Genomic DNA, 25,441 nt, shown 5'->3' on the forward strand with positions numbered 1-25,441 from the left:
CTGCACTTTTGTGGCCACAGACACGAGTTTTATGGCTAATTTCTATTCATTAATTAATTTTACTCCTTAATGTCATTACTATTAGGGATTTAGCAACCAATGAAAACACAGTATACATTTAAAAAAAACTAGCATAACTATGCTGGTATGAATTGGCTAACCATCAGCCAAGCAGTGAGTGTCAGAGTTTAGAGCTGCTTGCGTGGGTTTTCCGTTACCTGTGTCCAAAAACAACAAAAATGATGCAATTTGTGCTTTCATCCTGGAAGTAATAGGAAAACATTGAGTGATGGCAACACTTCAAAGTCCCACAACTATAATGGCCAATAATTTGTCTATATTTTCTTCACATCTGCTTGACCCAGAAGCCAATTTTCCAATCTGAATATAAATATCTTACCATCTTCCTTTCTATTCTAAGCCAAGAATGATCACATGACTTTTAGTAACTTCGAGTAGTCATAATCACTGAGATCAACATCAAATAACATCATATGAGGCCAGGAGAAACTCCAGATAAAACTTAACTTTCATAAATTTGACAGTTACTGAATTAACGATACTGGAGGGAAGAAGTTATACCTTAAGAGACTTTAAAAAACTATTATCTAGTAAACTGAAAATCAACATTTGTTTTTCATTTCTATACCTTTTAAGAGGAAATAAATCTGACAAATATCATCGCAATTCTAAAAAATAATTTGTGAAGAACTTCACTCTGAAATATGATTTGTTTTAATGAAATGACAGCTAACTTAGTGACTTTATCATCAGAATGAGGAAAAAATAGCTTTTAAAATGTTGCATTTAAGTAAAGCATAACACTAATTATCTTTTATCCAACTAGCAAATATTACAATAATGATAAACCTAGATGGAGAGGGTAGCAAATTGCTACTGTCAAAAGTTTTTGGAAAACAACTTATCAATAAGGATTATAAGATGTAAAAGTGTTCATTTTTTTATTGAAATAGATTGCATACATTTGTTTTACTATGAAAAACTTAGCTATGTGAATCAACAAGCTGTCATTATTTTTTTTAACTGGGTAGCTCTGGCCACGCTGACCTCACTCTGTGCAAATGCCTCAGCTCCTTGACCACTAGCTCCAGGTGGTCAGGCTGCCATCCCCTCCTCCAGGAGTTGCGAGTGGTAAAGAACACTTTGGCCAATGCAGGAGACACAAGAGCGCAGGTTTGATCCCTGGGTGGAGAAGATCCCCTAGAGGAGGGTATGGTAACCCACTCCAGTATCTTGCCTAGAGAATCCCATGGACTGAGAAGCCAGGCATGCTACAAGTCCACAGGGTCACAAACAGTTGGAGACAACAGAAGTGATTTGGCATGCTCGCATGCCACTCAGGGAAGCAGCTCTGCTTCTGCAATGGACTGACAATTGGCTAGAGCAACAGGGCCAAATGGGTTACATGTATCTCATGGATCAGCAACTCGTTTAATGGCAGCAAGGATTCTAAGAATCAGATCAGAAGCTGCAAGACGCCTTGAGACCTCAGTTTGGAACAGGCACAAGGGTTACTTCTGCCTCATTTTATTGGCAAAGGTAAAGAAAAGATAAGAAAGCCTTCCTCACTGATCAATGTAAAGAAACAGACAAAAACAATAGAATGAGAAAGACTAGTGATCTCTTCAAGAAAATTAGAAATACCAAGGGAACATTTCATGCAAAGCTGGGCACAATAAAGGACAGAAATGGTATGTATCTAACAGAAGAAATGGTATGGATCTAACAGAAGCAGAAGACATTAAGAAGAGGTGGCAAGAATACACAGAAGATATATACAAAAAAGGTCTTCATGACCCGGATAACCTCATTAGTGTGATGAATCACCTACAGCCAGACATCCCGGGATGTGAAGTCAAGTAGACCTTAGGAAGCATCAATATCAACAAAGCTACTGGAGGTGATGGAATTCCAGTTGAGCTATTTCAGATCCTAAAAGATGATGCTGTTATAGTGCTACACTCCATATGCAAGCAAATTTGGAAAACACAGCAGTGGCCACAGGACTGGAAAAGGTCGGTTTTCATTCCAATCCCAAAGAAAGGCAATGCCAAAGAATGTTCAAACTTCCACAGATTTGCACTCATCACATGCTAGAAAAGTAATGCAGAACATTCTCCAAGCAAGGTTTCAACAGTACGTGAACCAAGAACTTTCAGATGTTCCAACTAGATTTAGAAAAGGCAGAGGGACCAGAGATCAAATTGCCAACATCCATTGGATCACTGAGAAAGCAAGAGAGTTCCAGAAAAACATCTACTTCTGCTTTATTGACCACACCAAAGCCTTTGGCTGTGTCAATCACAACAAACTGTGGAAGATTCTTCAAGACATGGGACTACCAGACCACCTGACCTGCCTCCTGAGAAATCTGTATGCACGTCAAGAAGCAACAGTTGGAACCGGACATGGAACAACAGACTGGTTCCAAATTGGGAAAGGAGTACGTCAAGGCTATATATTGTCACCCTGCTTCTTTAACTTACATGCAGAGTACATCATGTGAAATGCCAGGCTGGATGAAGCACAAGCTGGAATCCAAATTGCCAGTAGAAATATCAATAACCTCAGGTACGCAGATGACACCACCCTTATGGCAGAAAGTGAAGAAGAACTAAAGAGCCTCTTGATGAAAGTGAAAGAGGAGAGTGAAAAAGTTGGCTTAAAACTCAACATTCACATACACAAAAATAAAGTCAAAATGGATTAAAGATCTAAATGTAAGACCAGAAACTATAAAACTCCTAGAGGAGAACATAGGCAAAACACTCTCCGACATAAATCACAGCAGGATCCTCTATGACCCACCTCCCAGAATATTGGAAATAAAAGCAAAAATAAATGAATGGGACCTAATGAAACTTAAAAGCTTTTGCACAACAAAGGAAACTATAAGCAAGGTGAAAAGACAGCCCTCAGATTGGGAGAAAATAATAGCAAATGAAGAAACAGACAAAGGATTAATCTCAAAAATATACAAGCAACTCCTGAAGCTCAATTCCAGAAAAATAAATGACCCAATCAAAAAATGGGCCAAAGAACTAAACAGACATTTCTCCAAAGAAGACATACAGATGGCTAACAAACACATGAAAAGATGCTCAACATCACTCATTATCAGAGAAATGCAAATCAAAACCACAATGAGGTACCATTACACGCCAGTCAGGATGGCTGCTATCCAAAAGTCTACAAGCAATAAATGCTGGAGAGGCTGTGGAGAAAAGGGAACCCTCTTACACTGTTGGTGGGAATGCAAACTAGTACAGCCGCTATGGAAAACAGTGTGGAGATTTCTTAAAAAACTAGAAATAGAACTGCCATATGACCCAGCAATCCCACTTCTGGGCATACACACTGAGGAAACCAGATCTGAAAGAGACACATGCAACCCAATGTTCATCGCAGCTCTGTTTATAATAGCCAGGACATGGAAGCAACCTAGATGCCCATCAGCAAATGAATGGATAAGGAAGCTGTGGTACATATACACCATGGAATATTACTCAGCCGTTAAAAAGAATTCATTTGAATCAGTTCTAATGAGATGGATGAAACTGGAGCCCATTATACAGAGTGAAGTAAGCCAGAAAGATAAAGAACATTATAGCATACTAACACATATATATGGAATTTAGAAAGATGGTAACGATAACCCTACATGCAAAACAGAAAAAGAGACACAGAAGTACAGAACAGACTTTTGAACTCTGTGGGAGAAGGTGAGGGTGGGATGTTTCAAAAGAACAGCATGTATATTATCTATGGTGAAAGAGATCACCAGCCCAGGTGGGATGCATGAGACAAGTGCTCAGGCCTGGTGCACTGGGAAGACCCAGAGGAATCGGGTGGAGAGGGAGGTGGGAGGGGGGATCGGGATGGGGAATACATGTAACTCTATGGCTGATTCATATCAATGTATGACAAAACCCACTGAAATGTTGTGAAGTAATTAGCCTCCAACTAATAAAAATAAATAAATAAATAAAAAACTCAACATTCAGAAAACTAAGATCATGGCATCTGGTCCCATCACTTCACGGCAAACAGATGGGGGAACAATGGAAACAGTGACAGACTTTATTTTGGGGGGCTCCAAATCACTGCAGATAGTGACTGCAGCCACAAAATTAAAAGACGCTTACTCCTTGGAAGAAAAGCTATGACCAACTAGACAGCATATCAAAAAGCAGAGACATTACTTTGTCAACAAAGGTCCATCTAGTCAAGGCTGTGGTTTTTCCAGTAGTCATGTATGAATGTGAGAGTTGGACTATAAAGAAAGCTGAGTGCCAAAGAATTCATGCTTTTGAACTGTGGTATTGGAGAAGTCTCTTGAGAGTCCCTTGGACTGCAAGGAAATCAAACCAGTCAACCCTAAAGGCAATCAGTCCTGAATATTCACTGGAAGGGCTGATGCTGAAGCTGAAACTCCAATACTCTGGCCACCTGATGTGAAGGACTAACTCATTGGAAAAGACCCTGATGCTGGAAAAGATGGAAGGCAGTAGAAGAAGGAGACAACAGAGGATGAGATGGTTGGATGGCATCACCGACTCGGTGGATATGAGCTTGAGCTTGCTCAAGCTTGCTCACAACTGGGAGTTGGCTGTGGATAAGGAAGCCTGATATACTGCCGTCCATGAGGTCATAAAAAGTGGGACACAAGTGAGCAACTGAACTTAACTGAAGTCACAAGTTCTGATTCAAGTAGTGAGGGAACAGATTTTATTTTTTAATGGAAGAAGCTGTAAAATGACTCTGCAGATTGCGTGGGTAAGGGAAGCATGGAGAATTGTGGTCAGTTTTGCAAACTATCACATAGACTCTGACAATATCGTCCAAGCAACTATCAAAAACATGGGGACTAGAGGTGCTCTTTGCCCAAGGATGTTTATTCAGGTAAAATTAGAGGAAACACTCTTTGCAACTCTTTTGCAAAATGGTCATATACATCATGAAAATTTTTACTTTGTGGAATAATATGCTGACAGTATTAAAAATCTAAGGAATAGGTATTTGTAAAGTTGAAAAACAAAATAAAACTAAATGAAAGTAATATGATTACAGTTACATTCAACACTGAAAATACATCAAACTGTGCATAGTAACCTGTGTTTATGAAGTAAAACTATGGATCACTTTTAGTCTATATTCCTGACTTACATTCTTCTGTATATTGAGTGTGTATAGCCTCCGGGACACTGGACGCAAATTGATTACAAGAAAACATTCCCTCCACTATTCTTTTAGAAGACATTTTAAAGATGATACATGGAAAGCAACATCACATTTTCGAGTAGGGGAGGAATGTTTTTATTTCTTCCTCAAGTAAGAAGTGACCCATATGACTTGAAACCCCAAATCCATTATGAAACTGAAGCAACCAGAAAAAGCGCCGGTAGAGACACAGTGCATTATTTGTAGAAAGACAGAGACGTCCAGTAAACAAGAACCACAGCATTCACTGAACATGTAAGCAAGACTTCATTGCTGTGAGCTGGTGTTCCAAGTTCTACCTTGAGGGAGTACATCAGTAAAGACTAAGAAATTTCTGTCATCCATAACCTGGGACCTGAAGCCAAAGCACTCATCCAATCTAGTTCAAGTTACACAAATTAGTACCACAGAAAGGATCAGAGGAACAGAAAAGTAAACATTTAGCTACTCCAGTTAATAACTATAAAATTACATAGTGAGAATGGTATAACAAATCTTTATATATGCTTCATAACTTGTGTGTGTGTGTGTATATATATATAGTATATATATACATATATATATATACAGTATATATATAGTATATAGAGACCATAATCACAATCACATTCAACAAGTTAGGGACTTTTGATGACAAAAGGCTTCCCTATCCTAGTAAAGCTGAAGCTTCACTATTGTATGTCCATTACAATGCAGAGTTGAACCCTGCTTGAGTATTTTTTTTCTTCCCTAATCTACATGTTCTTTAGATGTTTAGGATGAATTTCTTCCAAGGTTGCCTCTGGCATCAAAATTCTATGATTTGATGATTCTGCATTGAATTTGTTGTTGTTCAGTAACTCAGTCCTGTCCAACTCTTTCTGAATCCATGCATTGCAGTACACCAGGCCTCCTTGTCCATCACCAACTCGCGGAGTTTACTCAAACACATGTCCATTGAGTTGGTGATGCCATCCAAACACCTCATCCTCTGTCGTCCCCTTCTCCTCCCGCCTTCAATCTTTCCCAGCATCAGGGTCTTTTCCAATGAGTCAGTTCTTCCGATTAGGTAGCCAAAGTATTGGAGTATCAGCTTCAACATCAGTCTTTCCAATGAATATTCAGGACTGATTGCCTTTAGGGTTGACTGGTTTGATTTCCTTGCAGTCCAAGGGACTCTCAAGAGACTTCTCCAACACCACAAAAGCTTGAATTCTTCAGCACTCAGCTTTCTTTATAGTCCAACTCTCACATCCATACATGACCACTGGAAAAACCACAGCCTTGACTAAGATGGACCTTTGCTGGCAAAGTAATGTCTCTGCTTTTTAATATGCCCTCTAGGTTGGTCATAACTTTTCTTTCAAGAAGCAAGCATCTTTTAATTTGTGGCTGCAGTCACCATCTGCAGTGATTTGGAGCCCAAAAAAATAAAGTCTGACACTGTTTCCCCATCTATTTGCCATGAAGTGATGGGACCAGACGCCATGATCTCAGTTTTCTGAATGTTGAGCTTTAAGCCAACTTTTGCACTGTCCTCTTCCACTTTCATCAAGAGGCTCTTTAGTTCTTCTTCACTTTCTGCCATAAGGGTGGTGTCATCTGCATATATGAGGTTACTGATATTTCTCCCAGCAATATTGATTCCAGCTTGTGCTCTTTCCAGTCAGTGTTTCACATGATGTACTCTGCACATAAGTTAAATAAGCAGGGTGACAATATACAGCCTTAATGTATTCCTTTCCCAATTTGGAACCAGTCTGTTGTTCCATGTCCAGTTCTAACTGTTGCTACCTGACCTGCATACTGATTTCTCAAGAGGCAGGTCAGGTAGTCTGGTATTCCAATCTCTTGAAGAATTTTCCAGTTTGTGGTGATCAACACAGTCAAAGGCTTTGGCACAGTCAATAAAGTAGAAGTAGATGTTTTTCTGGAACTCTCTTGCTTTTTCAATGATCCAACAGATGTTGGAAATTTGATCTTTGGTTCCTCTGCCTTTTCTAAATCCAGCTTGAACATCTGGAAGTTCATGGTTCATGGACTGTTGAAGCCTGACTTGGAGTATTTTGAGCATTATTTTACTAGCGTGTGAAATGAGTGCAATTGTGCGGTAGTTTAAGCATTCTTTGGCATTGCCTTTCTGTGACATTGGAATGAAAACTGACTTTTCCCAGTCCTGTGGCCACTGCTGTGTTTTCCAAATTCACTCGCATATTGACTGCAGTGCTTTCACAGCATCATTTTTCAGGATTTGAAATAGCTCAACTGAAGTTTCATCACCTCCACTAGCTTTGTTTGTAGTGATGCTTCCTAAGGCCCACTTGACTTCACTTTCCAGGATGTCTGACTCTAGGTGATCACACCATCATGATTATCTGGGTCATGAAGATTTTTGTAAAGTTCTTCTGGGTATTCTTGCCACCTCTTCTTAATATCTTCTGCTTCTGTTACATCCATACCAACTCTGTCCTTTATTGTGCCCATTTCTGCATGAAAAGTTCCCTTGATATATCTAATTTTCTTGAAGAAGTCTCTAGTCTTTTCCCACTCTATGATTTTCCTCTGTTTCTTTGCCGTGATCACTGAGGAAGGCCTTCTTATCTCTCCTTGCTATTCTTTGGAATTCTACATTCAAATGGGTATATCTTTCCTTTTCTCCTTTGCCTTTTGCTTCTCTTCTTTTCTCAGCTATTTGTAAAGCCTCCTCAGACAGCCATTTTGCTTTATTGCATTTCTTTTTCTTAGGGATGGTCTTGATCCCTGTCTCCTGTACAATGTCACGAACCTCCATCTATAGTTCATCAGGCACTCTGTCTATCAGATCTAGTCCCTTAAATCTATTTCTCACTTCCACTGTATAATCATAAGGGATTTGATTTAGTTCATACTCTAGCTGTCTAGTGGTTTTCCCTACTTTCTTCAACAAGTCTGAATTTGGCAATAAGGAGTTCATGATCTGAGCCACAGTCAGCTCCCAGTCTTGTTTTTGCTGACTCTATAGAGCTTTTCCACCTTTGCCTGCAAAAAATACAATCAATCTGATATTTCGGTGTTGAACATCTGGTGATATCGATTTATAGAGTCTTTTCTTGTGTTGTTGGAAGAGGGTGTGTGCTATGACCAGTGCATTCTCTTTGCAAAACTCTATTAACCTTTGTCCTGCTTTATTCTGTACTCCAAGGCCAAATTTGCCTATTACTCCAGGTGTTTCTTGACTTCCTACTTTTGCATTCCATTCCTCTATAATGTAGTTAAGAATATTAGAATCATACTGCTTTGTGGTAATTGGTTAAGACAACAATGGGAAACTAATATACATAATACAAAAACATAATATAGTCGTGGGTTACTGAAGTACATACATTTCTTCAACCTTTCTGCCTACATTTTCTGTTTAGCCTTTTGGAATGGACTGGACCAAATTTTGAAATCACATAGAGAAATATTTCCTCCAGAGGCAATGTATTACATTTTATCACCTTGAGTGTATTTTATTTGTTAGGAATAAAAAACAGTTGAGGAAGAGTGACAGAATAATAATAAAACTCTTTAGAATTCCAAGATACATAAAATAAACTAAAAATCTTCTCAGGAAATTAAAATAGCTAAGAGCAACAATACTTACAATATATACCATGATGAACAAAGGAGATATTGTAAAATTAAAAAAGAATAAAATAAGCAGAGAAAGGAGAACACTGTTTCCATTTCAGCTTTTTGTTTTAATCATATCCACTCTTATAGTAATTTATTTTTATGAGACAGACCTATAAATATTTTATCAAATAGATGAAACACCTTTAGATGCTGAACTTTTAAAAAGGTTTTTATTTAGCTAACCTGATAAATTATAACATTTCTAAATGAAAATTTGACCAATTCATTTTTATACCACTTGAAATAAACAAGATTGAAATACTGACTTTTTCTTATAGCAACAATTTTCGTGATTGTTTTATATGTTCCAAGGAGGAATATTTTACTTGCTATGAAATGCTTACTTAAGAAGAAGACTAACATAATCTTTTTTTAAAAAAAGTGTTTAGAAGAACACCAAATCTAAAGTTTATCAATCAGGTAAAGAACAAAATATGAATAGGAAAAAAATCTTAAAATTTATTTGGTAAATTTTAATCATCACTCTATCCTACCAGTTGTATAGGATTCAAAGAAGAGGAAAACTATACTCTGATAATACAGTAGAAATAGAACAAAGCCATTTGTAAAAGTTCAAGTTCAATTTCTAATCTTCACCACAAAATATCCAATTCAAAACCCTGCACATTTAAGAACATAATTATTTTTCTCACCAAACCCTTTTTTATTATTATTATTTTACAGATTTTTCTTACAGGCTATGAGTCAGTATATCAGGTTCCCAAATAGCCACTGAAATCAGAAGCAGTGCTAAAATATTCAATTCCATTTAGTCTTTAAAATATATTGTACTTCTTACTTTTAATAGCAACCTACAAAATTTTCAATTCTTAGTTAATAAATTACATGTAAATTAAGCTGTGATCATACAATTCATGTTAGCAGTTTATACCTCTTATGAATTTCATAGATCACAGCACGAATACATTTACATTGTCATTTAATCAATTCAAAACTAAAAACATATGTTATCCTGTTGATAAGTCAGATAGTATGACTATCTTTAGTAAAAACATTCTTAAGTGTTTTATCATAAGCCAAAAATTCAACTTGGCCTATAATGGAAATTTTAATCTACAATCTTCCTTGGAATATTGAAACACTGTATTATTTTTTTTTTTGAGGAGAAAGTATTTATATTTTAATTCCCCAGGATCTGCAAATTAGCTGGAAACATCAATCCATAAAAAAACCAAATGGTTCTGAGAAAAAGTCACATACATTTTGCCTTTCTTTTAAATTTGCAACTCAAATATGTCTAGAGACTGATGTGTCCTTGTCATCCAGCCAGGTTATGCTGACTCAAGATAAGAATAGATGAGCTGTACTTCTGTTGGCCCAGCTGAGCTTGCTTTATGAACCCAGAACTTTGGAGTGTAGAGAGTTTGAAGACAAGAGGAGGAGTCATAAAAACTGTGTTGTGCACCGTGATTCAGAGACCCCAAGTCACCACTGGTCATCACAGTCATTTCCCAGCCTGAATCTCAGGGAGGAAACAGTGCTGCCAACTTTTCTGACTCTTCCTTCCCAGCTTGGATGGGGAGTGAGGGAAGGATTACGGTCTGGATGGACTTCAGAGAATTTTGGAATTCTTGTTATATTCTTAAATATCTTTTCAGGAGGAAAAATGCCACAACTTTAAATATCAAATGTGTATCATTCTTTATTCTATTCTAATTTATGTGATAATTAATCTATAGGAAAGAAGTAGCATTCTTCCAGAATTTAGAAATGGGATGATAATGTTAAGAATTGATGTGCTTTGTAGAAATGATCCAAAGAAATAGCTGGGGGGTTCAGGATGGGGAACACATGTAAAGCCATGGCTGATTCATGTCAATGTATGGCAAAAACCACTACAGTATTATAAAGTAATTAGCCTCCAACTAATAAAAATAATTGGGAAAAAAAAACATAAAAAAAAAGATGCTATGGGAAACCCAAACAAACTTTTTGGTTAAGGCAATATAAAAAAGAACCTAGCCCAGAGCCTGGAATATTGCAGGTGCCTAACTAATTATAACTATTATTATCAAGTATTATTTCATCTAGACCATGTGAAGTCTGATCTAGAGACTGTCTCTCATGTGAGTGGAATTATAACCTCCATGAAACTCTCTCCCTTACGTAGAGTGGAATAAACCATGAAACACTGTATTCTACTTATAGGATTAGGCAAAAGTTTCATCTGGATTTTTCTGTAAGATTATACGGAAAAATTGAAACAATCTTTTTGGCTAACCCAGTCATTTCTGTACAAATCAGGTCTTCTTACTTACGTATGTTTACATCAAGCCCAGGTGAAAGAAGGAATATGTAAAAGAGAAGGATAACAACACAAGGTGAGAGGAGGGTCTGATTGCTGAAAATCTTTGACATCATATGCAATATGTGCACGTTTGTTCCTGCAGGCACTAGGAAGCCATTGAAAGGTTTTATGTAGGGGAATAGCATGACATATTTGTTTCACTTACAAGTAAGAAAGTATTACAGAATTATACTCATTGAAAAATAGGGCTTCCCTAGGGATTCAGTGGTAAAGGATCCACCTGCCAATCAGGAGACTCAGGTTTCACCCGTGGGTTGAGAAGAGCCCCTAGAAAAGGAAATGGCAACCCACTCCAGTATTTTTGCCTGGGAAATGTAATGGACAGAAGAGTCTGGTGGGCCGTGAAGTCCATGGGGTCCCAAAGAGTCAGACATGACTTAGCGACTAAACAACAGCATAGCATAACATATTTAAAATCTAGTAAACTCACTCTGGAAGCAGTAAGGGTGGTAGAATAATGAAGAAAAGAAGAATGAACTTCAATCAGGAAAAAGGTTATCTGAGGTATGAGGAAATTTTAAACTATGACAGCAGTAAGCAATTGTAAAAGGATTACAGATTCATGCTGGGAGTTATGAGAGAAATGGACAATTCACTCTTTCTGACTTAGTGGCTAGTTGGAAATGTTCACTGACATAAAAAGTACAAAAGTCAAAAGTAATGTCAGGATGATGGGTGGAGACAAAGAGTTCAGTTTGGCAAAGCAATTGCCTATGCCTGTAAGGAGTCAGCTAGAAGTGTCCAGTAAGTTGAAACTTAGTAGTATAGAAGCTGAAGATAGAAACATAGATTTTGTGATTATAGATGATCGATCATCCCATTAGAAAGAAGGATGATGGTTAGGATGGTTGTATAATTGAGAACATGTCAAAAACAACAGCCTGAATGACAGAAATTCTTGGAGAGTGGGGAAAAAAGACTCCAACAGAAGAGTCTGAGAAGGAATAGTTAGAAAGGTCAGAAGAGAAATGGGACAGAGTGACATTTTATAACCCAAGGAAGAAGGAAGTGTCCAGAGGAGAAGAGTGGTGAGTAATACCAAATACAGAGATGTCAGTATGATGAGGATTTAATGGAATTCATTGAGTCAATTCTCCTTATTTTAATAACATAAAGCCTTCTGCTATTTTAAGTCTCTTGCCAGTTATTCAAGCAGAAATAATTTTATTTCTGTTTCAAAGGATAGAAGCATATTAGCCCCATTGTGAAGTCCATTTTGACTAATCATTATGCTCTTTCTCCAGCTTTTTTGACAATCTTTAGCAGAAACGGAGATCCTGGGCAGTATTTTTTAGTGTATATACACAAAATAAAAGCAAATACAAGCAAATGCATTTGTATATGTATAAACAAAATATTTACCTTCCACATATTAGGCATTCATAGAATATCCAAATGTGCTTTATGACCTTGCTTCTCTTACAGTTTTTTTTTCTCTAGTTAGAGATGCTTATGTGACCATCTTACTTGTCTCCTGAGAAACCTGTATGCGAGTCAAGAAGCAACAGTTAAAACCCTGTATGGAACAACTGATTGGTTCTAAATTGAAAAAGGAGTACAACAGGGCTATCTGCTGTCACCCTGTTTGTTTAATCTATATGCTGAGCACATCATGAGAAATGCCACGCTGGATGAATTACAAGCTGGTTCAAGACAGGTGGGAGAAACTTCAACAACCTCAGATATGTGGATGATACCACTCTAATGGCAGAAAGCAAAGAGGAACTAAACAGCCTCTTGATGAGGGTGAAGGAAAAGAGTGAAAGAGCTGGCTTAAACTAAATATTAAAAGAAACTAAAATCATGGCATCTGGCCCCATTACTTCATGGCAAATTGAGGGGGAAAAAGTAGAAGTAGTGACAGATTTTCTCTTCTTGGGCTCTAAAATCCCTGTGGATGATGACTGCAACCATGAAATCAGAAGACGTTTGCTTTCTTGGCAGGAAAGCAATGACAAACCTAGACAATGTGTTGAAAAGCAGAGACATTACTCTGCCAACAAAGGCCCATATAGTCAAGGCTGTGGTCTTCCCAGTGGTCACATACAGTTGTGAGAGCTGGACTATAAAGAAGGCAGAGCACCAAAGAATTGATGCCTTCAAACTGTGGTACTGGAGAAGACTCCTGAGAGTCCCTTGGACAGCAAGGAGGTCAAACCAGTCAATCTTAAGTGAAATCAACCCTGAATACGAGCTGGAAGGACTGATGCTGAAACTCTAGTATTTTGGTCACCTGATACGAGGAGCTGACTCATTGGAAAAGTCTCAGATGCTGGGAAAGATTGAGGGCAGAAGGAGAAGAGGGCGTCAGAGGATTAGATGGCTGGATGGCATTACCAATGCAATGGACATGAACTTGGGGCAGACTTTGGGAGATGGTGAGGGACAGGGAGGCCATGGCATGCTGAAGTCCATGGGGTCCCAAAGAGTCAGACATGACTGGACGTCTGGACCATCGAACAACCACCACCACCTAAGCATCAGCAATGAGTGAAAGGTACAGGGCAACTGAGGTGAAGCCTTCCATGGGCTCTCTGAGACTCCTCCAGCTGAACTGACATGGAAAGTAAAGTGATCAGTCTTAACACTGGGAATTAAAAACAGAAGCCCAACAGTAAAGGCAGGAGCAGAAAGAGAGGACATAAAGAAGAAGGGAAACAGGTCACTAAGCTCATGCTAGTCAGAGACAGAAATGCCAGGTAACACTAAGGCTCAGGGCAAGTTGGAGAAGGAATCAGGATGCCTAATATATTTCTGAGAAGATGTCATTTCTAGGTAAAAATTCTTTTTTTTTATTATTATTTTTTTTTAATTATTATTTTTTTTTCCAGTGGGTTTTGTCATACATTGATATGAATCAGCCATGGATTTACATGTATTCCCAATCCCGATCCCCCCTCCCACCTCCCTCTCCACCCGATTCCTCTGGGTCTTCCCAGTGCACCAGGCCGGAGCACTTGTCTCATGCATCCCACCTGGGCTGATGACCTGTTTCACCATAGATAGTATACATGCTGTTCTTTTGAAATATCCCACCCTCACATTCTCCCACAAAGTTCAAAAGTCTGTTCTGTATTTCTGTGTCTCTTTTTCTGTTTTGCATATAGGGTTATCGTTATCACCTTTCTAAATTCCATATATATGTGTTAGTATGCTGTAATGTTCTTTATCTTTCTGGCTTACTTCACTCTGTATAATGGGCTCCAGCTTCATCCATCTCATTAGGACTGGTTCAAATGAATTCTTTTTAATGGCTGAGTAATATTCCATGGTGTATATGTACCACAGCTTCCTTATCCATTCATCTGCTGATGGGCATCTAGGTTGCTTCCATGTCCTGGCTATTATAAACAGTGCTGCGATGAACATTGGGGTGCACGTGTCTCTTTCAGATCTGGTTTCCTCAGTGTGTATGCCCAGAAGTGGGATTGCTGGGTCATATGTAAAAATTCTTATAAGCATCTCATTTCTACTTTTAGATAACTTGAATGAATCTGTTCTTTTTAACCAAACCTTAAACATAAAAGCTGGAAAAGAATTTTCAGCTCAGAAAGCAAACAAGTGAACAAACAAAATAATCGAGGAAAACATTCTGGAGAATGTAATATTTGAACTAAGCTGGTCCATCAGACAAATGGGTTGTGCCAATATGTGTGTCTTTCAGCTCAGAGAATGATAGTCATGAAATCAGGTCTGAGGTCTTCAATGAACAGTATTTTGCATTTACGGCCTTGAGAAATATCTCCACATTGAATAAAGAACATGGAAGCACGAGAAATTGCCACCAAAAGTCCACTCCAGAATGGCTCAACATAAAAATATGTGATTTGATTACAAAGAGAATTTAAGAAACTGCTAACAAAGATGTCTCCCTATATTTCTTCAGTTCTGGAGTTAACCAACCATCTTTATATAGGTGCCCCAACATCCATCTGAATTTTATTGTAAGAAACATTTTATTGCCCTGAACACCAAAGAATAAGCAATTACAGTGGCCTCCAAATCTTTTAAAATATGTATTTTACTAATATATTCTTGTATCCCAGATTTTAAGACCAACCAAATAAAAGTGAAACTTTAGTCTTACTACACCAACTTAATTTCTTGAATTTCATGTTTCTTGTTCATATGCAACTACTGAAAAGATTTCAAAAGTTAAGCAAATGAACTTCATATATGGGAATACTTATAGTGATACTATTTCAAGTTCCTGATTGGTGATGGTGTTACTATTGGCAGCAAAGAAAATATCTCACAATATACAAAAGTGTCTTACTCTTCCTCATGATTCCTTGGCCAACAATCGCATCCCCAAATATCACGGCATAGGGGAGAAGTGGTGTTGGCTTAATTTAGATCTGATTTATGTACTACATCATCAGGAACAGACAAACCTGCATAATAAACAGCATATGTTGGCCTCAACCAAGCATGTGGATTCTGTTATATTAAAAGCAAATGTTCAAGTAACAAAATTAATATTAATGTGTTTTGCAAAATCAAAGTCAGGAGCTACTTTTGGAGGAGCTGAATAATTACAGACCCTACTGTAGGCCAAATCTCACTTATTGTACATAATAAAAGAGACTGGGTGGTCTCCAGTATTGAATCCCACAGGTCTAGTACTCAAAACCAAGTTTCTTTTATTCCTCATATAGAAAGTTTCTCTGTGAGAAAAATGCTTTATAAAAATGATAATTATAGTTTTTGACAAGAAAAATGGAATTATCTAGAAGATAATCACCACCATTGCAAAATTCTCCCAAGTCATATTCACAGTTATTCTGTGTTCTAGTTGCTCCACTTCATTTTGGAATCCTCAACTACAAAGACCATAATAAGCAATAAAGGGAAGAAATTCCTTTAAGGATAAGGGGCAGGGCAATTGATCTCCATCTTGCTCTAAACTTTGCTACTGGTGCTACATCTATAATCACTTAAAACTCATACAATTAAACACTGAATGTTTAAAAATTATTCTATAAGAACCCCAGGAGGCCAGTTTTCCTGACATCCCATATTCTGATCTCACTTTTGATTTCTGGAATCACATTTACCCATATATTCTTATACCATATGTATACTTTTACATATTTACTGCCCCTCTTCTTGGGTCTGTCTTTCTATTTCTCATTGCGTCCACTATGACAAATGATAGTTGTCAAGGCTCCACTCTCCTCACAGATGGAACATGCAAGTGTTTTTACTTTGAATTACACAACTCCTTCCTACACAGGCTTGCAGCCAACCTGCTTAGAACCAAGTGTTCCACTGTCGATATTTCTTTGAAACAGTCAGCAATAAATCTGTCCATTTCATATTAATGTGTACTCATATCTTTAAAAATCAGAATGAATCGCCTTGGGGTTCTGTTGCTTTATCTGAGAATTTTTTAAACATATATTGCAGCTTTCCCTGTCACTAAACTTCAAATCTCAATGAGTCAAATCTCATCTCAGCGAGTCCAAGTTCTATACATCTGACCTCGTCATGTAAGCATGAAGGGTAGGAGAAAAGCAAACTGAGAAAGTACTGAAAGGCTCCTATGTTTAGTTGTTTATAAAGAAATGAAAAAGAGGTCACTAGCCTAAAAGGCATTGTTATTTTTAATCATCCCATAATAGTGAACAATTTTTTTTTTCAAATGTGATTTTCTCAAGATTCTAAAAATCTGAAACATGTCTGCTGCTGAGGCTTAGTGTCAAAAGTCACTATTGAAAATGATGCCACTCAGTTTTTAAAACAACATTTTCTCAAATATTAAAAATGTGCTGTCTTTAAAATAATTCCTAAGAATAAAGAAAAGCGTGGGGAAATAAAGATAGACTATGATCTTTTACCCAGACATACCTATTCTCAGTTTCTCATACACTTTTACAATATGTATATGTGCAGGCATATGTATTGTCAACAGATAGATTGAGGGCATATTAAAATTTTATTTGAGGGAAAATTGATTGGAATTCAGCAGCATCCCATCTAGCAGCTAAGGAAGGAATTCTGAGGAGCTGTACAAAATGAAAGACAAAAAGACGAGGGAACGAGGAAGTTATATCAGGCAAAAAAGCAAGTTGGTTATTGCAAAGTTACTTTGCTTTGCAGGATGGCAGGAGTCTATCAGCCAAAGCAAAGTACTGATTAAGCAATCCCTGATCCATGGTTTAAGATTCCATTTCTAGGAGAGCAAAACTGTAATTAGTTTGGGGGCGGAAGGTTTAGCAAACACAACTGTTGTATGTCTGTTACAGAAAAAAGATCATATAGTTGCATAACCAACTTTTTACACCTGCCAGCAAGCATATCATGAGACTTTCTCACCACTAATAAGTGCATCTTTACATCATTTCTAGTGGCTACACACTAATCCATTTATGCCTGTTGCACAACATTTAAATCGGAAATTAGGATGTTTCTAACTTGTCCCTATTGAAGACAATGTCTTAATGATTATAATTGAAAATATATCTTGGTACAAAAATATCAATATCTCCTTAAGATATATTTTTAGAAATAAAGTAGCTGAGTCAAACAGCAAACACATTTTAAAATCTGAACCATGGTGTCCAGGTGCCTTCCAAACTGCAATAGATGGATGTGATGCATTCCCCTACCTTACATTAGTTTTTCAGAGGCAACACACATACTTTGTAAGTCCTAGGACATATGCTGGTGCAAGACAAGGAGCTATGGAAGGAATAAAACATGGTTCCAGCCAAGTTCTCCCAGAGCTCATAGCTTAGTAATGGGATATAAACATAATTTAAATGCAATGTTATATTTGACAGAGTTTGAGCAGTAATGTTTAATCCTCCTTAATCAAGGAGGATAAATAGCATACATTAAACATGAGCTGGGTGCTTTTGCCTATTACCTCATTTTCTACAACAAACATTATGAGATGGGTCTTCTTTTCTTCATTCTATTAATACACAGGAAAAAATCTGAGACCTAGAGAACGGCAGTAATTTTTAATGGTTTGGCTGCTCTAGTCTCAGCTCCATAATCTTCTAGGTTTGTGATTCTGGGTATGTGAACTTCTCTAAGATTTGCTTTTCTTTTCTGAAACGTGAGAATAAAATGAAGTTCAGGACTGTAAAGGAATGAATTAAATGTGAGTTCTTGGGACATGTTTAGCATGGTGCTTCCTTGGTGGCTCAGATGGTAAGCAATCTGCTTGCAATGCAGGAGACCCAGGTTTGATCTCTGGGTTGGGAAGACCCCCTGGAGAAGGAAATAGCAACTCACTCCAGTACTCTTGCCTAGAGAATCCCACGGACAGAGGAGCCTGGCAGGCTACAGTCCGTGTGGTCACAAAGACTCAGACACGACTGAGTGACCAACACACACACTTTAGCAGACAGCAATCACTGGATAGATATCATTACTCTAGCATCACCACTGCCTCTACCAATATCTGTATCACAGAACAGTGAGCATGGCCACTCTGCTTATAATCCTTGTCTTAATCAGAAAGACTTCTTCAGTGTTCAACCTAAATGTCCTCAGCACCCTTCAGTGACACCTGGCAACATAAAAAAAAAATAAATAAAATACTGAGTAACTAAAATATCTCTAAGATATTCTTCCCACTTATTATTTACTGGTTCTTTAGTTATTTTTATGAAAAATCTGCCATCTCTTAAGGATGTATCACAGTCCTGCACTTGGTTTTGACCATGTGAAGATGTTATTATAAATTCAGTTTCTAAAACAATTTAAAATACATTTTAAAAAAATATTCTAGCAGCCAGAGCAATTACCTCATGGCATTATCTAAAAGCAGGAAGAACAGACTGCAGGTGATTCAAATAAGTTACAGGTATAGAATTCCAAGGTAAGAAAACATCTTTCAGCTACTTCAATTTTAGCATTTCTCATTTATGTAAGATACATAAAAATTCATAAGTGATATACTCTGAGCCTCTCAAGTAATCTATTAAACCAGATCGTCTTTTCCATTAATTGTTCCAGAAACTGCTCACAGTCGAAGGCATAACTGGCTTTTGATTCTCTTATTTGAATTTTTATAGTGTTTCTAAATAGAAGTCAGCAAGTCACTTTTGCTTATTTCTGTTAAACAGAAAGATTGTGTTGAGACAGACACAGAGAGAAAAGTTTTTAATCTGTCTTTATGCTTCTAATATTCATTTTGATCAATTAACAGGCTCTATTTGGGTTTTGAAGCATGAATAAAATAGCCCTCAAAGTGAAACTATCTCAAGCATTTAACCAAAAACACAGAGATATTCCTCATTAAATAAGTAAAGATGCAGATGAATTATTTGCCTAAAAATGCTCAAGTAACAGCAATGATGAATGTAAAAAGGGTTAATATCAGTATCTTGAAATTTTACTATACTTGGCATCCACCTGCTTTGCTCTTTATCACTTACCTAAAATCAGCTCCACAGGGTGTTTCTTTAGTAGATTCACTAATTGTTGATATCAGTTGCTTTAATTTCAAGTTTTAGGGTAAAAAGTACTGGTGGAATATTTGTCCCAAATTCCAATATAATTTTGCTTTTGTTTTCAGTGGCTTAAAAACTGTGGATCACTAACCCTTAATTATTACTATAGCAAAGAAATTCATTTAAATCATCTCAACAAAGGATTACTCTTAATGCAGTATTATTACACTGAGAATTTGTGGGATGTCATGAAAAGGAAAAAAGCATTCCACCATACTAGGAAATGCATACACATGACTTACAATTAATGTAATTCATGTAATAAAAAATATTGCTTTCATCTGTTACAAAAATCTTTATTAGCATGGATATTGGATTTATAAAGCCATTAATAAATTCAAATTGCTAAACAGCAATACAAACCTACTCCTAAAAATGAATGATACTCACTTTTCTTTTTCCTACTTGAAGTATGCTTTAGAAAGTCTCTCTGGCCAGAAGAGAACCATATTATCCAATTGTAGTGAACATTTTTTTCTTATAAATGGAACATCAACCTTGCATATGCAGTGTCAAAGAATTTACTAGTGAATGCATTTGAAGGCCAGAGAGCTTCAACTCAACAGAAAAAAAGAAAGATTTGTTTTCTCTAAGTGTCATATAGCCCTTCAATGACTTCAAAGTCAGACCCATTTCCAGTCCTCTAAGACATAAAATGCAGTACTCATGTCAAGTGAATTTTCTAGTGGGTTATTTATTTCCATCTGTCTTATATTTATGGGCGGGTCAAGCACAAGATCTGAGCCTGCTTGAGAGGCAGATGAAAGACAGACTACTCTAAAGAAAGCATCAACATTAAACAAGAAAATAAGAGTCAACATAAGCAAATTAAACTAAAAAGCTTGGGGGGATGTCTACCGTTTAGGCAATTTCATGTGCAAATTTTAATTTGCAAGTATGGAAATTTAGCCATCTCCACTGTATACAATATAGTTAGAAATAATCATTTATGTAAACAAAACTGATGGATGTGTATTTCCTAAGTAGCATGATGCAGTTTTATCTGTTGAAATCTTCTTTGTTCCTATAACACTGTTTCAGTTTCCCAAGTTCTGCTTCAATGAATACTATCCATTTTTAGCACTCTTATTTACCTTTCCTATGAAGTTTCATGTTTCATTAAGGTTTATGAACCTTATTTTCTGCCAATAATTAAGCAGAAAAATAAATATTCTGGTGGTGTGTTGGATAGAGGTTCTTGACTCATCGCACATTAAAACTGTGCCTAATTTATGCTGGTGTTAACTGCAGATTTATGGTCTTTGAACTTTTTAAATAAGTGAATGCTTTATTTCTCTAATGTAAACACTGTTGTTTGTTCAGATTTCTATAAAATATTTAACAAGTTACTCTGATGTCCTCAGGTAAAAGTAACTTAAAAATGAGATCAGACTAATTGAATCAGATGCTACGTAGCTTTCCATGCTAAGATGCCTTGTGCTAAGTCACTGACTCTTTGATTCTGACTCTTTGTGACCCCATGGATTGTAGCCCTCCAGGCCCTCTGTCGATGGGATTTTCCAGGCAAGATTGCTGGCGTGGGTTGCCATTCCCTTTTCCAGGGGATGTGCCCAATCCAAGGTTGAACTGACATCTCTTTATGTCTCCTGCATTGGCAGGTGGGTTCTTTACCAATAGCACCACCTGGGAATTTTAAGCAGTTTTCTTCCTGTCCATAATTATAGATAAAAACCAGTATTATTTACTAAAAAGAAAATACGTACAACTTTAATCAGTCTTTTGAGATGGTCAAAATGTTAACAATGTGATGTGATTAGAATCAGATTACTTACCTCTCACAATTTCGGAACAATTTTGGGGGCATGAGAGTCAGTTTCAGGGGAGCAGAATTTGCAAAAAGGACTTCTCAGCACTCTCCTAGGTGAGCCTATATTAAGTAGTCTTTATTGTGAGCAGCTTTGGTTTCTTATTTAAGTGGTTCACTCCAATCTTTACTGAAAAATAATAATAACCCACCTGAGCTTTTTCAATTGGTAAACCTTTTATAAATTTGATCTTAAAAAATCATTAACTCCAAATCTCAATGGCTTAGCACAACAATATATGTCACTTCTTGCCTATATGCATGAACAAAGGTTTCTCCTCTGCATAGGTTGTTAGGACCTGGACTAACAAGAGACTTTACTGTCTCGTAATGCTGCGCCTTGTGATGCTTCAGCATTGGCCACAGCAAAGGAAGACAGAGCGTAGAAACCCAAGCTGCTCTTAAGAGAAGTACTTCATCTCTGTGTACAGTTCATTGGCAAGTTATGTCCCCAACATAAACTTCAAGGGATATTAGGAAATTGTCAAGCAAAGGGGAAAGAGTCAACTACGGTGAAGTCTAGTAATCTCTATCATCTTCTGTTCACTAATTATTCAGTTTCTTCTTCTTGCCACATATAATACATATCCAGTAACTCGTATGGAGACAGGCTGAATCTCAGTCAGTCAACACCAGAATCTCAAAGTCCAGTATGTCCAAGGAAAGTTCAATAGTCCTTACCAAGCCCAGATGTGGCTTCTCTTGGTCTGGAGACTTATGAATTTAGAAGCCAAATTTCCTGTCCCTGTATACACACACTCACTCTCTCTCTCTCTCTCTCTCTCTCTCTCAATTTCTTTCCCTCCTTCTCTCTCAATAAACAAAGGCATGGCAGGACCAGAATAATTACAATAATATACTCACTTTTAGAAAGAAGACAATTCCTGCTGGCTCAGATGGTAAAGAATCTGCCTGCAATGCAAGAGACCGGGGTTCAATCCCTGGGTCGGGAAGATCCCCTGGAGAAAGAAATGGCAACCCACTCCAGTATTCTTGCCTGGAAAATCCCATGGACAGAAGAGCCTGGCAGGCTACAGTTCATGGGGTCACAAAGAGTCAGACACGACTGAGTGATTAGCACACAAACACACACTACCAACACACACACAATTAGGCATAATCAGCAGCTCATAAACCCCAAAGTACTGCCGAGCACACTCAGAGAAGATTCCCTACCTGTGTGTGTCTTCAACATCCACCCTTTGGCAGTTCTTTTTCTCCCCATTGCCTTCTTTGATTGCACCTGGAAATAAGTCTCAGGGCTGTATAGCAGCCTCCTCAGGCTCCTTATTCACTTAGGCTTCTGAGCACAAAGGCCATTTTCAGCTTCTACAGTCAAAGGCCCCTTCAGTCCAGGTTTGTGGTTTCTTTGGCAGTACACTTCTCTCAAATACTTAAGAGGCTTCTTCTCTATTTGTTTCCAGTCGGCTCCACAGGCCAGTAACCACACCCATGCTTTTAAATACCTAGTTCTCAAATCTCCAGTAGCCCTTTGTTTTCTTCACTGCCTGTCTTTTTCTCTCAATTTGATGGTGGCTCTCTGAAGTTGATCTGTAATAACAGGTGAGAAGACCTCATTTAACATTTTTAACACTTCCTCTGCCCGGGTGCATGTGTGCTCAGTCATGTCTGACTGTGACCCCATGGACTGCAGACCACGAGGCTCCTCTGTCCTGGAATTTCCCAGGCAAGAATACTGGAGTGAGTGGCCATTTCCTCCTCCAGGGCATCTTCCTGACCTAGGGATCAAACCTGAGACTCCTGTGTCTCCTGCATTGGCAGGCAGATTATTTACTGCTGCACCACCTGGGAAGCCATCAGTACTGTAATCAAATGAAAGTTTTTGTCGAATATTTGTTACTTAAAGCCTCTGTAAAATTTATTTGAGTAGAGTTCGGGTCTAGAAGCAGTTGACTTTTCCAATACTATGGGACTCCCCATTTCTAGACCCTCTTTATATCTTCATTTCTGCTTCTGAACCAGTCAGTTCTTTCCTGGGTTCATCTTTTATTTCTGAAATAACTTTCCAAGCACAGCAAATAGCAGTTAGCATACAGTGCTGCAGTTCCCTTTTCTACCTCTTACCTAGGAACAAACAGTTACGTAGGCATATGATCTGCCTCTCAAGCTGTGACATGCAAGAGCTTCACCAAATGTTTTACTGCCACATAACATGCATTTTCTTCTCTGTCTCCTCCAGCCTCATTTTTCTCACTGCCTGTCCTGTACATATCAATTTTTTGTTATAGTACAGTCTTCATTTCTAAAGCTAACTTCTGTGTTAGTGAGAACAGCTGAGGTCAAACTGTGGTAGCACATTAACTGCAGAATCCAATCTGTCATAACACAGGTTAATTTCTTGTTCACAGGAAGTGTATATGTTACAAGAAAACTCTCCTCCATAGAGTCACTCGAGGAACCAGGCTGTCTGTGGTCCATCTGTCTTTCCCCTGGCCATCTCAATCTGCAGCTCTCAAGGCTGCCAAGTCAGGAGGAACTTACAATCACACTTAAACGCCTCAGACTTGAAGTGACGCACACCAGTACTCTCCTGGCAAGAGAGGCTGGGAAATCTCTGAATGTGTTTAGGAAGAAGAGTAGGACTGAATATTGTGGGGATTAGTCACTTCTAGCTTCCGGAACTTTTAATGTTAAGATAAACATGGAAACATACGTAAGTCATAGTAATGTTATTTGATCACTTTGATGGAGAAATAGTTGTCAAATAAAATAATTGGATCATATAATAAATGTAAATGGAAAGTAGGAACTTGATCTATTTCTTCAATTTTGAAAACACCTATTGACTAGTATGAGCTTCCCTGGTGGTTCAGGGGTAAAAAACCTGCCTGCCAATGCTGGTAACACAGATCTGATCCCTGGGTTGGGAAGATCCCCTGGAAAAGGAAATGACAACCACTTCAGTTTTCTTGCCTGAGAAATCCCATGGACAGAGTAGTCTGGTGGGCTACAGTCCACGGGGTTACAAGAGTTGGACACAACTTAGTGATTAAGCAACAACAACAGATTGACTAATATGCTATACAAGAGAGATGTGTGTGAGTGCTAAGTCGCTTCAGTCTTGTCTGACTCTTTGCAACTCTATGGACTGTTGCCCACCAGGCTCCTCTGTCCATAGGATTCTCCAGGCAAGAATACTAAAGTGGGTTGCCACGCCCTCCTCCAGGGAATCTTTGCAACCCAGGGATTGAACCAGTATCTATGCCATCTCCTGCATCAACAGGTAGATTCTTTACCACTAGCACCACCTGAGAAGCCATACAAGAAAAATATATGACAATATATACTTTTTTTTCCCAATTATTTTTATTAGTTGGAGGCTAATTACTTTACAATATTGTAGTGGTTTTTGCCATACATTGACATGAATCAGCGATGGATTTACACGTGTTCCCCATCCTGAACCCCCCTCCCACCTGACTATATTTACTTTTTTTTTTTAAAGTCCCTCAGAATTAGTGATACCACATGGAAAACAAATGTTTGAAGAAAGCTAAGACACTATCAGGAAACAGTAAGAAGTGGGGCAGGAAACACAAAGGAAAAGAGATGAGTAGATAAGAGAAAAGTAAAAGTAAAGCCACATAAAAACATCCAGGAAAGATTTAAAATGCTACAGAACATAAGGTATTGTTTTTTTTTTAAGATAAGTAAGGAGTTCACGTAAGGTATTTCCTTACAACTTCAAAGCTTTATCATAGTTAGGACATCAAGGTTGAATACAAATAGAAGTATTCTAAGTGATTCTCAGAAATGGATATTCCTTAACATCCAGGTCAAGAATGAGAGCTCTAAGCATTTTGATGAGAAAATGATGACCCAGATAATAAATTATTCCATCCACCATTCATAATAAACAGGATGGTATTAGCCCTTCTAAGTCAAAGGACACTATATTCATCATTCCAGCACCCCAGGCAC

General features: G+C 37.8%; 1 protein-coding gene across 3 annotated transcripts in view; it reads right to left on the bottom strand.

Annotated features, from left to right (window-relative positions):
* The window catches only part of LOC122687327, a 716,827-nt gene that overhangs the window by 688,814 nt on the left and 2,572 nt on the right, over nt 1-25,441 (bottom strand). For 2 of the 3 annotated variants that reach the window (XR_006339104.1, XR_006339111.1), the window contains exons 2-4: nt 22,676-23,050; nt 22,364-22,411; nt 21,468-21,629 (exon numbers count right to left, since the gene is read on the bottom strand). The gene's annotated coding sequence lies outside the window, so the exon portion shown is untranslated. Of the gene's footprint in view, nt 1-12,568; nt 12,690-21,467; nt 21,652-22,363; nt 22,412-22,675; nt 23,051-25,441 lie in introns of all 3 variants that reach the window. The other variant, XM_043892694.1, reaches the window with a different exon arrangement.

This window comes from Cervus elaphus, chromosome 31 (genome assembly GCF_910594005.1).
Source record: "Cervus elaphus chromosome 31, mCerEla1.1, whole genome shotgun sequence".
Taxonomy (NCBI): domain Eukaryota; kingdom Metazoa; phylum Chordata; class Mammalia; order Artiodactyla; family Cervidae; genus Cervus; species Cervus elaphus.